We start from the raw sequence: 11,654 nt of genomic DNA, 5'->3' as shown, positions 1-11,654 counted from the left end.
TATAATTGGTCTTGAATCTAAATTTTCCTCTTTAAAGTATACAAAGCTCTGTGACTAATTCTTAGAAGTGAATCAATTTTTTTCGTAGTGAGATAATTTACTATTCATTTCCATTTTCTATACTCTAAATGCATTACATTTTTTAAATACATTTTTCTTTACCGGATTTCATTTTTTTTACCTGAGATTTAGAAATGGTTACTTTCACTGTAAAAGAAATTTAAACTAAAATTGAATACTTCATTTTCACTTGTCCTATTATTAATTTGGTGCGTAGGGGAATGTCGGGGAAAATGTAGGGGGAAACGGTTTTAGTGACGTGGCAACAAAGACTGGAAGTCTGGAACGCCCACAACAGAACTGCAGTCTCTCGCAGAGTCAGGCTGCACTCCTCCACCAAACCCTGTAATCTTATCTACTAACATTTATAACATCAGCGTCACGATAATTTCGGAGAACTCCTAAAATAAGGGTAAGATAAAGTATCTATGCGCGCAGCTCCTGTATATGATTTTCGGTAGTTATTTTCATTATTCATGATTTTACTTTTAAATGGAAAAGTTTATGTAAGAGCCTAGGACCTTGAGCCACCACCCTTGCGACATTAGGCGTCAATAATAATGAGTTATTTTCATGTTTTAACAGGAAAAGGAGAGGTTAGGTAAAAGCTGAGGAACTTCTAATAATTAGCTATTTTTACACGAAACAGAAGAGTTCAGGTAAGAACCTAAGACCTTAAGCCAACACTTAACTTAAAGGGTAGTACGGAAGACTACTTTTTTTTAAGGGTTATTTACTTATTCCATTGCATAGGGTCGCATGCAACCATCTATATTTGCGGTCATAATAAGGTTTACTTTTGGTAGCTGCCATGAATTCTTAGGTTACCACCCGAGGTTAGATAAATATGAAGGTTGTCATGTTCAATGTGATTTTGATATTCAGTTACTTATATTTATTCTTGAAGGCACCAAATCATAGATAAAGTTATTGTGCAGGTAATGTCTTTTGTAAAATATCTAGAATTTAAATGCAAAAATTTAAATCATTTGTAAGCCTTAATATATCAGTTATCCATTTATTTTCCAGAAAACCTTCAACAGACCTTCAGACTGCACTCTTCTACAAAACTCTGTGGGTACTAATCTTACTATATACATTGAAATATGTAACATCAGCATCTGCGGAACTGTTAAACTTCTAAAATAAAGGTAAGGAAAGTATCTATATTTGAAGGTATAAAATTTTAGATAAAGTTAAAAAATGTGATGGCATTTAAAATGCGCCATTGCCCATCGATTTAATGTTCAGGTTTAGGCGTGACTCAAGTGCGTCTTTCGGCCATATATGTGTCTCATATTTGGGTAGGCGGTTATGAACCTTAGCATACCACCCTAGGTTAGTAATGCATGAAGGTGGTCATATTAAATGCTATTTTCACATCCATTTTACATAGAATTGCTTGCAGTATCTGTATTTGAAAGCACCATAGCTTAGATAATCTGAAATGTGAAGACATTTGACTTATTTTCATGCTCTTACACGAAATAGACTAGTTTATGAAAGAGCCTAGGACCATAGGCCAACACCCGAGCTTTGGGGTTAATTCAAATGCGGCCATTTTCTTAGACCACTTGCATATACAATTACATAGGATTGAGTAAAGTATCTATTTATTCAATTTCGTTATTTATGTTCATTGTTTTCCATGAAATAGAAATTTTTTTTATAAGTGACTTACCCCATAATTACTTAGCTTAGAGCTTCTACTCGACGACAGCTAAATTTGAAAGCGAAGCGATTGTCCTTATGTTATGTAGGTGACTGGCCCCACCCATTTTTGGGGTAGGGGAGAGAGGAACAACTCGGCCAAGAGCTCAATTCTGTTTCTGCTGGCTTCAGACCAACAAGGTGTTGGAAACGCAGCTTGCTTATGGTTTTCGGCCCAGTTCTTCCAAACTTCGTAAAGTATTCTGTGCCTCGGTAGCCTTTGGCTTTTGTTTTTTGGGAGGGATTTTGATTATGACCTCCACGATTTTGACTTCAATTATTCATGAGACTTACCAAATTTGTCCTTTCTTGCTCGTTAGTGGCTAGTAGACATATTTGATTCTAGTGCATCAAGTATTAGGTATTGCACTAGGTTCACTAAGGCTGGCTATGACCCACATATGTTATGCACAACATGTAGGGGTCAAGTTTGCACTAGGAATTTGATTTGTGAGGAGTGCAGTGTATAAGAAGAAAAAACACAGTGGAAGACTTTAGCTTCACATATTAACAAGTTAGAGAGAGATCATAAAAAAGAGCGGCTTCTAGAGCTGGGACTAAATCTTTAGTTACACAAGATGTGACTAAGAAATCAGGTGCTTCTGACATTTCTTTTGTCTCTCCCTGTGCTAAACCAATACCTCCTATTCCCAGTCCTCAAATCACAGTCTCCTATCCCTGGTTCACACCCCCCGAACCAGATTGCTACACCAGCCTCAAAGATAAGTTTGCCAGAAGTTTGATACTCTAGCTTCCACAGTGGCCCCAGGTGAAGGTCACTGCCATACCATCTCAGCCCTGGAGGAGGCATGCTTGAGGCCCAAAGTAGGTTGGTATGCTCATGGGCAGTCGCCCCATAGTCACACCTGGAGCGTCCAAGGTGCCGACAAAAGATGGTTGTTGGAAAGGCATCTTAGTGAGACATACTTTGTCATCTAGTTTCTAATGATTCTAGCCCCAATCAAGGGCACCAGTGGAAATTTTCAGATGAGTCTTGTCCACTGAAAAGACACTTGTCATTCAAAGATAGTTCCCTCTGCTACCCAGCAAAAGATTTAGTGAACCTACACTTAGCCCCAACCTTCATGCAGTAAGTGGGGCTCCCAGAACGATATTCGCAGAAAGAGAGCATGAAAGTAGCACCAAGGCAATCTTTGGATTTCCATGTGTATTCTTGTAGCTCATTGGCAACCAAGCGCCAAGTAGCAAAAGTCGTCTTATTTCTCATAGCGCCAGCCTGTAGAAAAGAGCCCTTAAGTACCTGCTCACGATTTGGTGCCTGAGAGGTCTTTGGTGCCAAAGTGTACGCTGCCTGGCGAGCCTCCAGTTTGCGCAGTGCCAGGCTCTGTCGCTTTGTCCACTTCATCCGAGTACCTTGTGTTTTCAGTTACTAGTGTGACTGATTCTGTTCCAACATTGCATATCGATGTAGACCCTTCTTTAGTTCCACTTCAGAAGCAGTTAGACAGTGTCCTGGGTCTCCTTCAGAAGTAGACTGCTGATTAATTATCGGTAGCACTCGATGATCTCTCGCTCTCCTTGATCTCTTCAGATGAAGAAAACTTGGACCAAGAATCGACTCCTACCCCTTATGCAGCCTTGCTCAAGTATATTCTTGTGAACTTTTCTGATTTCTTCACCCCCTACAGCACCTTTGTCTCTTGCCGCCTCATTCATGATGAGCGATCAACCCTCACATGGAGGCCTGGCTTTCTGAAAAGAGATAATAGGCGAGTTGTGTTTCATTATTCCACCTTTCTGTTTGGCTGCTAGAAGATATTGCTCATATGTTACTGAAGAAGCTCCATACTTAGGAGTGGCTGCCTCCTCCCGGGGGACTTCTCAGAACTTATTGACCTGGCATGTAGATCAGCTTTTTCTTGGCAAAAACAATGGTTTTAGTACTGGAAATGGACTGTTTACTTAAAAACCTCTAAGTTATTAGAGGTTCTTAGTTTTTTCAACTGGTCCATTGGGGCATTAGTAAAGAAGATTCAGGACAAAGATATCTCTGAAGATATTTCATTGGACTGGCATAGTGTGCTTCCCATGCACTGACAAAGCAGTGAGATTGTGTAATGGAAATAGCATTGCCGTATACGATGGGTGTCCTCAAAAAGAGAGAGCTACGTTTATTCTTCACATCCAAAGGAGTTACCTCTTCTCATAAGTCTGCGTTTCTCTTCTCGCCTTTGGAGGTGATATGCATCTTTTCCACAGAAGACAGTAGATAAGATAGCTTTGCATTTACACAAAAAATCAATGCAGGATACCACTGCACCCAAATTAACCTGTTACAACTTCCCCCTTGCGAGGCAAGAGACAGAGAAACCGTGTAAGCCTGCAGCTCATAATTGAGGGTCCTATTCTTCATGCACCAGTGGTGATAAGACCACAGTCGTTTTGGAAAAAATTGGGAACAAAAGGGTGATAAAAAGTGTTAAAAAAATAAGGGTATTTCCATCTCCTTCAGGGAATAGCCTCCCTTATCACCAGCACTCCTATTTCATTAACAGCCTACTCAGCAGGATCAAGGAAGTATTTGGCCCTCTCCAAAGAAGTCACAGATCTCTTAGAAAGAGCGTGATAGAGTTATTTGAGAACAACTCTGGGTTTTACAACAAGCTGTTTGTGGTACCCAAGGTCACAGGATGGCGGGAGGCCAGTACCAGATGTAAGTGCTCTGAACCTGTAACTACTAAACTAAGTTTCATATGGAAGCAGTATAGTCAGTCCTGGCATCCAAACACCAAGGGGTTGTATGGTCTCTTTTAGACATGAAAGATCCCTTTTTCATATTAATGTTCATCGGGATTCATGGAAATACCTAAGGTTTGTGTTAAAAGATAGTGTTCCAGTTTTAAGCCTTATGCTTCAGGCTATCAACAGTAGCACAAGTTTTTACCACAGTACTTGCCCCATTAGCCAACTGGCTGCATATTCTGCATATAAATATATCCATACATCTGGATGGTTGGCTAATTCCTCGCCCTCAAAGGCCAAGTGCATGAAGGATCTTCAAGGCAATTCTATTAACTTAAGACTTAGGGTTGCTTCTAAACCTTGAAAAATCGCAACTGACTCCATTTCAACAGGTGATTTATTTGTGGACGCAGATAAATACTCAGGTTTTGGGCTTCTCCCTCTTCCAAAGGATGTGACTACCTGAAGAGGGTCAACCATTCTCACCCTCAACAAGTGCTCTGCCAGGCAGTGGGTGAGCCTGTTGAGCACTCTAGCATCAATAGAACAATTTGTGAGGTTGGGGAGGTCTTTTCATGAGGCCTCCTTCAGTTTTTCTTAGGTGCCAATTTGGATTAGAAGGCGAATAAAGATCTGCACTTTTTGGCATAATGCAGGAGATAAAAGAGGATCTGTGGTGGTGGAACCCTTAAAACCTAGGGGACAGGTGGAGGAGGGATAATCTCTTAGTGTTGAACCCCGACCTGAACTTTAGCTCCGATGTCAGGGATCAAGGCTGGAGACTTTTCCTGTGAGGAAAAGAGATATTAGGAACATAGTCTCATCAGGAAAAGTTTGCATATTAACTTGAGAGAGGTAAAGGCAATTCGTTTAGGTCTGCAATATTTCTCGGAAGTCTGTGGCAAGGTAATAGTGATTCATGCGGACAACACCATGGCCTTAGCTTATATCATTGTCAAGGGGGGACCCATTCATTTTCTCTTTGCAATACAACATAAAGCCTCTTGATTTGGGCAGACCAGAATTGAAGACAACTGATAACAAGGGTCATTCTGTTATAGGGGCAAGCTAAACCTTTGAAAGCAGATACAGTACTTCAATGGAGGTGGAAATTGGACCATCAAGTATATGCAAAACTTTGGAAGTTGTGGAAGAACCAAAGTTGGATTTATTTGGAACATCCAAAAACCACATTCTCCCGCTATTGTTCTCCCTTTCCAACCCGTTAGCTTGGGCGGCAGATGTATTGATGTTAGATTGGTCAAATCTGGACCTATATGCATTCCCTCCCTTAGGAATAGTCACAGAAGTTCTTATCAATCTACTAGTGGACCAACCAAGACTCTTTCTGTCGATTCCAAGTCTATTCAGACAACCCCACTTGAAGAGCTTTTGCCAAGACGTGTCCACTCTGGCCCTGACAGGCTTTCGACTGTCTACAAACTATTATGAGTGAAAGGCTTTTCTAGAAAGGCGTAAGAAGCTACCACTAGATGTAGATGACATTCCAATGGTAAAGTCTACCAACCGAAGTGGGCAGTCTTCAGATGTTGGTGTAAGGAAAATAGGGTTTCATCTTCTAATACCTCTATAACTCAGTTAACAGACTTTTTTTACTCTACCTGAGAGTGGACAGGAAACGTGTTTTCATCATCCATTAGGGACACAGGGCTATACTACTCTGTTTTCAGACATAGAAGTCTAGACCTTTCTTCCAACCAAGATCTCTCTTACCTTATTAGGTCTTTTGATAAGTCTAATGATGTAAGGGAGGAGACATGTTTCTTAGAACTTAGATGTGGTTCTAAAGTGGCTCTTGTTGTCGTTTGAGCCGATGCAATCGTCCTCACTAATGATTTGACAAAAAATAATTTTCCTTGTAGCCCTTGCCACAGCTAAGAGAGTAAGTGAGCCCCATGCATTACAGAAGATATAGGGTTCTCATAAGGGAATGCCATTTGTTCCTTTTATTCTGGGTTTACTGGCTAAAATGAGAACCCTTCTCAGCCATGGCCTCCTCCTCGCCTCTTTACCATTAAAAGCCTCATGGATTTTCTAGGTCCAGAGGCAGAGGAGAGAGAATTATTCCCAGTAAGAGCGTATGTATTATATCCATAGAATGGAGAAAATTAGAGGTCCAGAGAGCAACCTTTGGTGCTGTGTTAAGAACTCATATCATAGTACACTCTTCCATTCATAAGGTTGAGACAGAGAGAGACGAGTGGGCAGGGCTTCTTTCCTAACTCTTTAGCTAAGCCAAGGACAGATGTTTGGATATCTACAACGAATGTTGAGGAAATTGAAAAAGCTCAAGAGCAAATTGCTTTAATCAATAAATTCTGGTACTTCATTATACTGCCCAAAATTACCGAAGGGTCTAAAAGATGCTGTGCCAAAATATCAAGAAGATACAGCTTATATATAAAAAGATATTCAAGAAAATTTATGCGAGAACGGACTTGAAATGGTCAGTATGTAATTAATGGGACTGGTATATAATATGTAACTCCTTTTTATTATAAAACTTTTTATTTTTAAGAAGGAGCCTAGGACTTTAGGCCAGCACACTAGCTTTAGGGGTAAGTTTTAAATGTGGCCATTTTCTTAGGCCACTTACATATTCAAATTCTATAGGGGTTACATGTAACATCTATATGCAATTTCAGTAATTATTTCCATGGCTTTACACGAAATGGAAGAGTTCAGCTTAGGTAGTTTCAAAAGAAAATCTGTAAAATTACAATTTTAGTAAGAAACATATTAAACATTTACAGTTAACAGAAAAAAAATCAAATAGTTGTAAGGCTGAAATGTTGGTTTGTTAGAATTAAATTTGTCAGGAAAACTTAACTTATTCCGTAAAAATGGTGATGCTAATGTAGTGTTTCCTTTTCAGGTAGTACTTCATAAACAGTGCTTACAGTTCACGTTATAGAGCAAAGGAAACTTACTTGATTACAAACCAAGAGCAGCATGTACTTCAAGGTGAGCATAGACTTTTACCCTTGAACATTAGTAACAATGTTCATAGTTGCTTATAGTTTGTACTGTACATAATTTTCAAGTGAGGTTTTAAGCTTTCATTTGTCAGTCTAGTAAACTTTGTAACATTTTAATGGATGCTACCTATCAAATAAGCCCATTGCCAGTTTAATACAATTCTGAATTTTTGTTGTTGATCTGTAGGCTTTATATCCTTAATTATAAGTTTAAATCATAATTGGCTTTTAAGATTAGGATTATCTTTTCATTATTTCAGCAAAATTACCATATTTGGTCTTGTATCTGCTTAAACCTAATTTGAATCAAATATTTGATCCATCAAAGATTCGCTTCAGAAACAGTAATTCACTACTTTGAAAATAAAATGTCATAGCCAGAGTTATGCCTTATTCTTTCTATAGTTTTTTTGAAGAAATAATGTATTATGAGGAATGTTTCATTTAAGGGGTATGATTGCATTTGTCCATTAACATCCAGCATGGTAGAATTTGTTCTGGGTTTTTCTGGGTGCTCTGCATAGAGCAAATTGCTTACCCAGGTCCCCTGGGGTAGTCACTAATCTTGGAGTCTGATTCAGTGTTACAGACAATCGCGGTTGTTCAAGTGTAGTAGAATGAGTTATGGGAACATTTTTCCCTGTAAGACAGTGCCTGCTAGTGTGGACAGGGCTTTAGTTATTTGTAATTATTTTTTTTTCCTCTATAAGTTGGAATCAATTGATTTTGAGAATTAAATTTCTTTCTTTTTTCATATTTCTTTGTTGTATTTTAGCACTGTGGTTTACATGCTTACATCTGCTGTAGGTGCCTGAATTAATAAGTTTGCCAGAATTGTCTACCTCTTGGGTATAAGTTTTTAACCTTCATTGCATGAGTAATTTGTACTGAATGTGTGATGTTCATAGACTTGGTGCAGAAAATTGGCTCCAGTTTAACAATGGATGACTGCTTTTTGGCTTGAGCACTGGCCACGCCAAAACCTTCCTTGTAATGAATCATGGAAAGATGGGAGGGTTGTTAGAAAGTACTAAGGGTGGGTGTGCATAACATGTTTTGTTAACAGTGCTAGAATGTGGTCCAAAAACATTAAGGTTATGACATTTTTTGTGGATTATTGGAATTTAAACAATCTGGTCAAGTACCTATAAATGATTAACTCGGCAATGCATCATTGTCAAGTTAAGGGCTTGTGCCAGGTCTTTCACATTCCAGTTCATGCCAAGTTAAGGTTATATGAGTCTGCTTTCTTCCATAACGATGTTCAGTTGTTTTAAAGATTGCAGCCAGGATCTTTGCTTGATTTCCTAAACGTTCAGTGGCCATTAATTTGCTAACTGAATGTTTTGTTTCCATTATTGGTCAGAAACTGGGAGTTGTCTTGAAACTCGCATAATTCTGAATATGCTCTTGCAAAGCTTAATTAAATCATGTTGGTTTTTATAACATTGTTCATCTGAGAAATTAGTCTGCTATTCCTTGACCATGTTTGTACTTTCTTAAACGCGTTTTTTTTTCTATAAAACTACTCGTGCTGTGTTTGTACCATTTGAAGCACATTCTTTTATATAAAACTCCCTAGTGTGGAATTGTCAGAAAATTACCATTAGAGCAATCTTGCATTTCACTTTTCATTGGCTCGCTGCTGTGGGTTTTGGTCTTTCTGCCAGTAAGGCAGAAAGACCAAAACCCACATATACTTTTCTCCTATTCGTTCTTCTGTATTTCTTACCAGTAATGTGTACTCGTATACTAATTTTCCTTTGTTCGTTCTTTTGTATTTCCAGCCATTATTACCTGAATGTGCCAGGAATTACCACTGGAACTTCCCTAGAGTGGATTCTGATCTTTTGCCAGTACTTGTATTTTCTCCTTATTTCTTTTTTTTTTATTTCCAGTCATTATTCCCGAGTGCCAGACATTACCACTGTAACAAATATTGTCTTACTCTTTTACGATACCTCTCTTCTGTGGAGTTTGGTTTCCATTATTTATTCTTGAATATTTCCACCAATTATTTCCTGACTTTTAGGAATTGTCACTGATAAAAAGTCTTAAAAACTCTTTGGATAGCTTCCTACTATGGATTCTGTTATTTTCTGCCAGTAATTATTTACTTATTTTCCCCTTGTTTGTTTTTGTGTATTTCTAATCATTACTTCCAGACTTTATTAAATAATTTTAAATCTTAATGTCTGTGATAATCCCAAAGAACAACCATTAATTAAACTTTTGAATATCTCCCTACTGTGTGAAATTTGGCATTTCGTTCTGCCATTTCCCTTGATTCATTCTTTTGTATTCCAACCATTATTACCTGAATTTCTAAGTATATATTAAAATTAAACTGCAATGCAATTTTGACGGTCTTGCAAGATGTAAGGTATTCGATAACTTAGATCTTGAGAGCCTGTCATGAGCTGGCAACTGCTGTATCGTTTTGCTCCATTTTATACGATATTCACAAATTTTCTCATTATTATGGGATAATTTTACAAACATGCAGCCCAGGTAAACTTTGTTGCAACATAATTTTTATAAAATTTTCTTGTCACGTTTCAATCTTATCAACAATTCTTGCCACCAAATTGTGAAATGAGCATATGTCATATCGAACTATGTTTTAGTTCTACCGAAGTTTTATAACCGAAATGTAACGGTATTAAAAACCATATAAGTTTTACAGGAAGTTTTATTTGAATATTCTGACAATCCAATTTTTTTTTTTTTGGGGGGTTTTTTTTTTTTTTTTTTGCAGTTACTAGAGGTGGGATGTCGACAACAGGGACCCAAGAAGAAGAAAAAGGCAACGTTTAGGGGTTTCTAAAGGGAGAAGATTAAAAGGAGCACCATTGAACACTTGAGAAGAGAAAACAGTACACTAAGCAAGGAAAATAAGCCGTTTTTGAAAGTGGGAGAAACTATATAACATAAGCTATATCTGACTGGAGAGGAGAACCTACAGGGGATGTTTACGGAAGAAAGAGAATAGGTCAAGAAACACAACTAGCTTCTGAAGGGGACAGAAGTCTACATAAGTTGCTGTTCCTGTAGAAGAGACTAGACGAAGAAGAAACTAATAGTGGGCGGAGGGGACTGAAGTCTACAAAATGCTGCTCTTCATGAGAATAGTCTAAGAAACAACTAGTTTGTGAAGAGGAGAAGTCAACAATAAGACTGTGTCCCTGTTATTAGAGAAGTCAAAAAGAAGACAAGTCTACATAAGATGGTGTTCCTGTATTAGAGAAGTCAAAGAAGAGATAACTAGTAGTTCTTGATGGAGATAGTTATATAAATGCTGCTGTGCCAGAAGAGAATAGTCGAAGAAGAAATACACTAAATAGTTCCTGCAGTGGACAGGGATCGAGGGGATCAAATACATAAGCTACTAATCCTGAACAGAATAGCTGAAGAACATTTAGTTCTGTAGGAAAACTATGTAGATCTCGAAAGGGAAGGAATTTATAAATGCTGCCATTCCTGGAGAATACAAGTATCCCTTCTTCTGTTTCACTGCTTACTTAATTATTGTACCTTTTGGTTATGTGTACGATATCGTTCTTCCTGGCTGCTATCTCTGGGAACTCTTCATATATACTTGTGACTTAGAATCTTGATTTAACCTAGGTGATTACAGAATAAATGATTTCTGCTTCATTTTTGCATATATATACTCTGACTTAACTTTTATTATATAAAAAAAACCAATGATGCCATATATACTCGGTGACTTGGAATCTTCTATTTAACCTAGGGTGTTTACAAAACGAATGATGTCTGCTCAATTTTCAGGAACATTACCTAACAGTTTGCATTATGTAAGCCCAAGATGAGAATCACTGCTGCATCTGTAGGGCTGTTGCCATATCCGTCGACTATTAGTACCTGTATCTCGACTTTAATGTAGCTAACATGAATCTCCGCATACGACTATGATAATGTAGCTGGACATGAATCTCCGCATGCGACTATGTAACTAACATGAATTTCCGCAACTAACCAAGATAAATCTCTGCTAGATCATGAAGCTGCAATGTATCCAAGATGAATCTGCTGCATCTTCTAATCACCTTCAGGAACGTTGTACAAAGTCCTCTAAAGTAACGATGCTGCATCTTGCAACATTGCACAGTCGAAAGATGAATCTCTGCTGCATCTTGCAATCATCTTCAGGAACGTTAC

At 38.2% G+C, this 11,654-nt stretch overlaps 1 long non-coding RNA gene across 2 annotated transcripts; it reads left to right on the top strand.

The window, feature by feature from the left end:
- Positions 1-311: 311 nt before the first annotated feature.
- On the top strand, positions 312-10,271 carry LOC135221379 (uncharacterized). Of its 2 annotated transcripts, XR_010315904.1 has the most exons (5): positions 312-472; positions 646-719; positions 1,090-1,211; positions 7,370-7,458; positions 10,231-10,271. It is a non-coding gene; the product is annotated as an uncharacterized LOC135221379 (long non-coding RNA). The 2 variants fall into 2 exon arrangements; XR_010315903.1 differs by lacking the exon at positions 646-719.
- The last annotated feature ends 1,383 nt before the right edge of the window (positions 10,272-11,654 follow it).

The sequence above is a fragment of the Macrobrachium nipponense genome, chromosome 2 (genome assembly GCF_015104395.2).
Source record: "Macrobrachium nipponense isolate FS-2020 chromosome 2, ASM1510439v2, whole genome shotgun sequence".
Taxonomy (NCBI): Eukaryota; Metazoa; Arthropoda; class Malacostraca; order Decapoda; family Palaemonidae; genus Macrobrachium; species Macrobrachium nipponense.
This window is presented reverse-complemented; position numbering and strand designations above follow the sequence as displayed.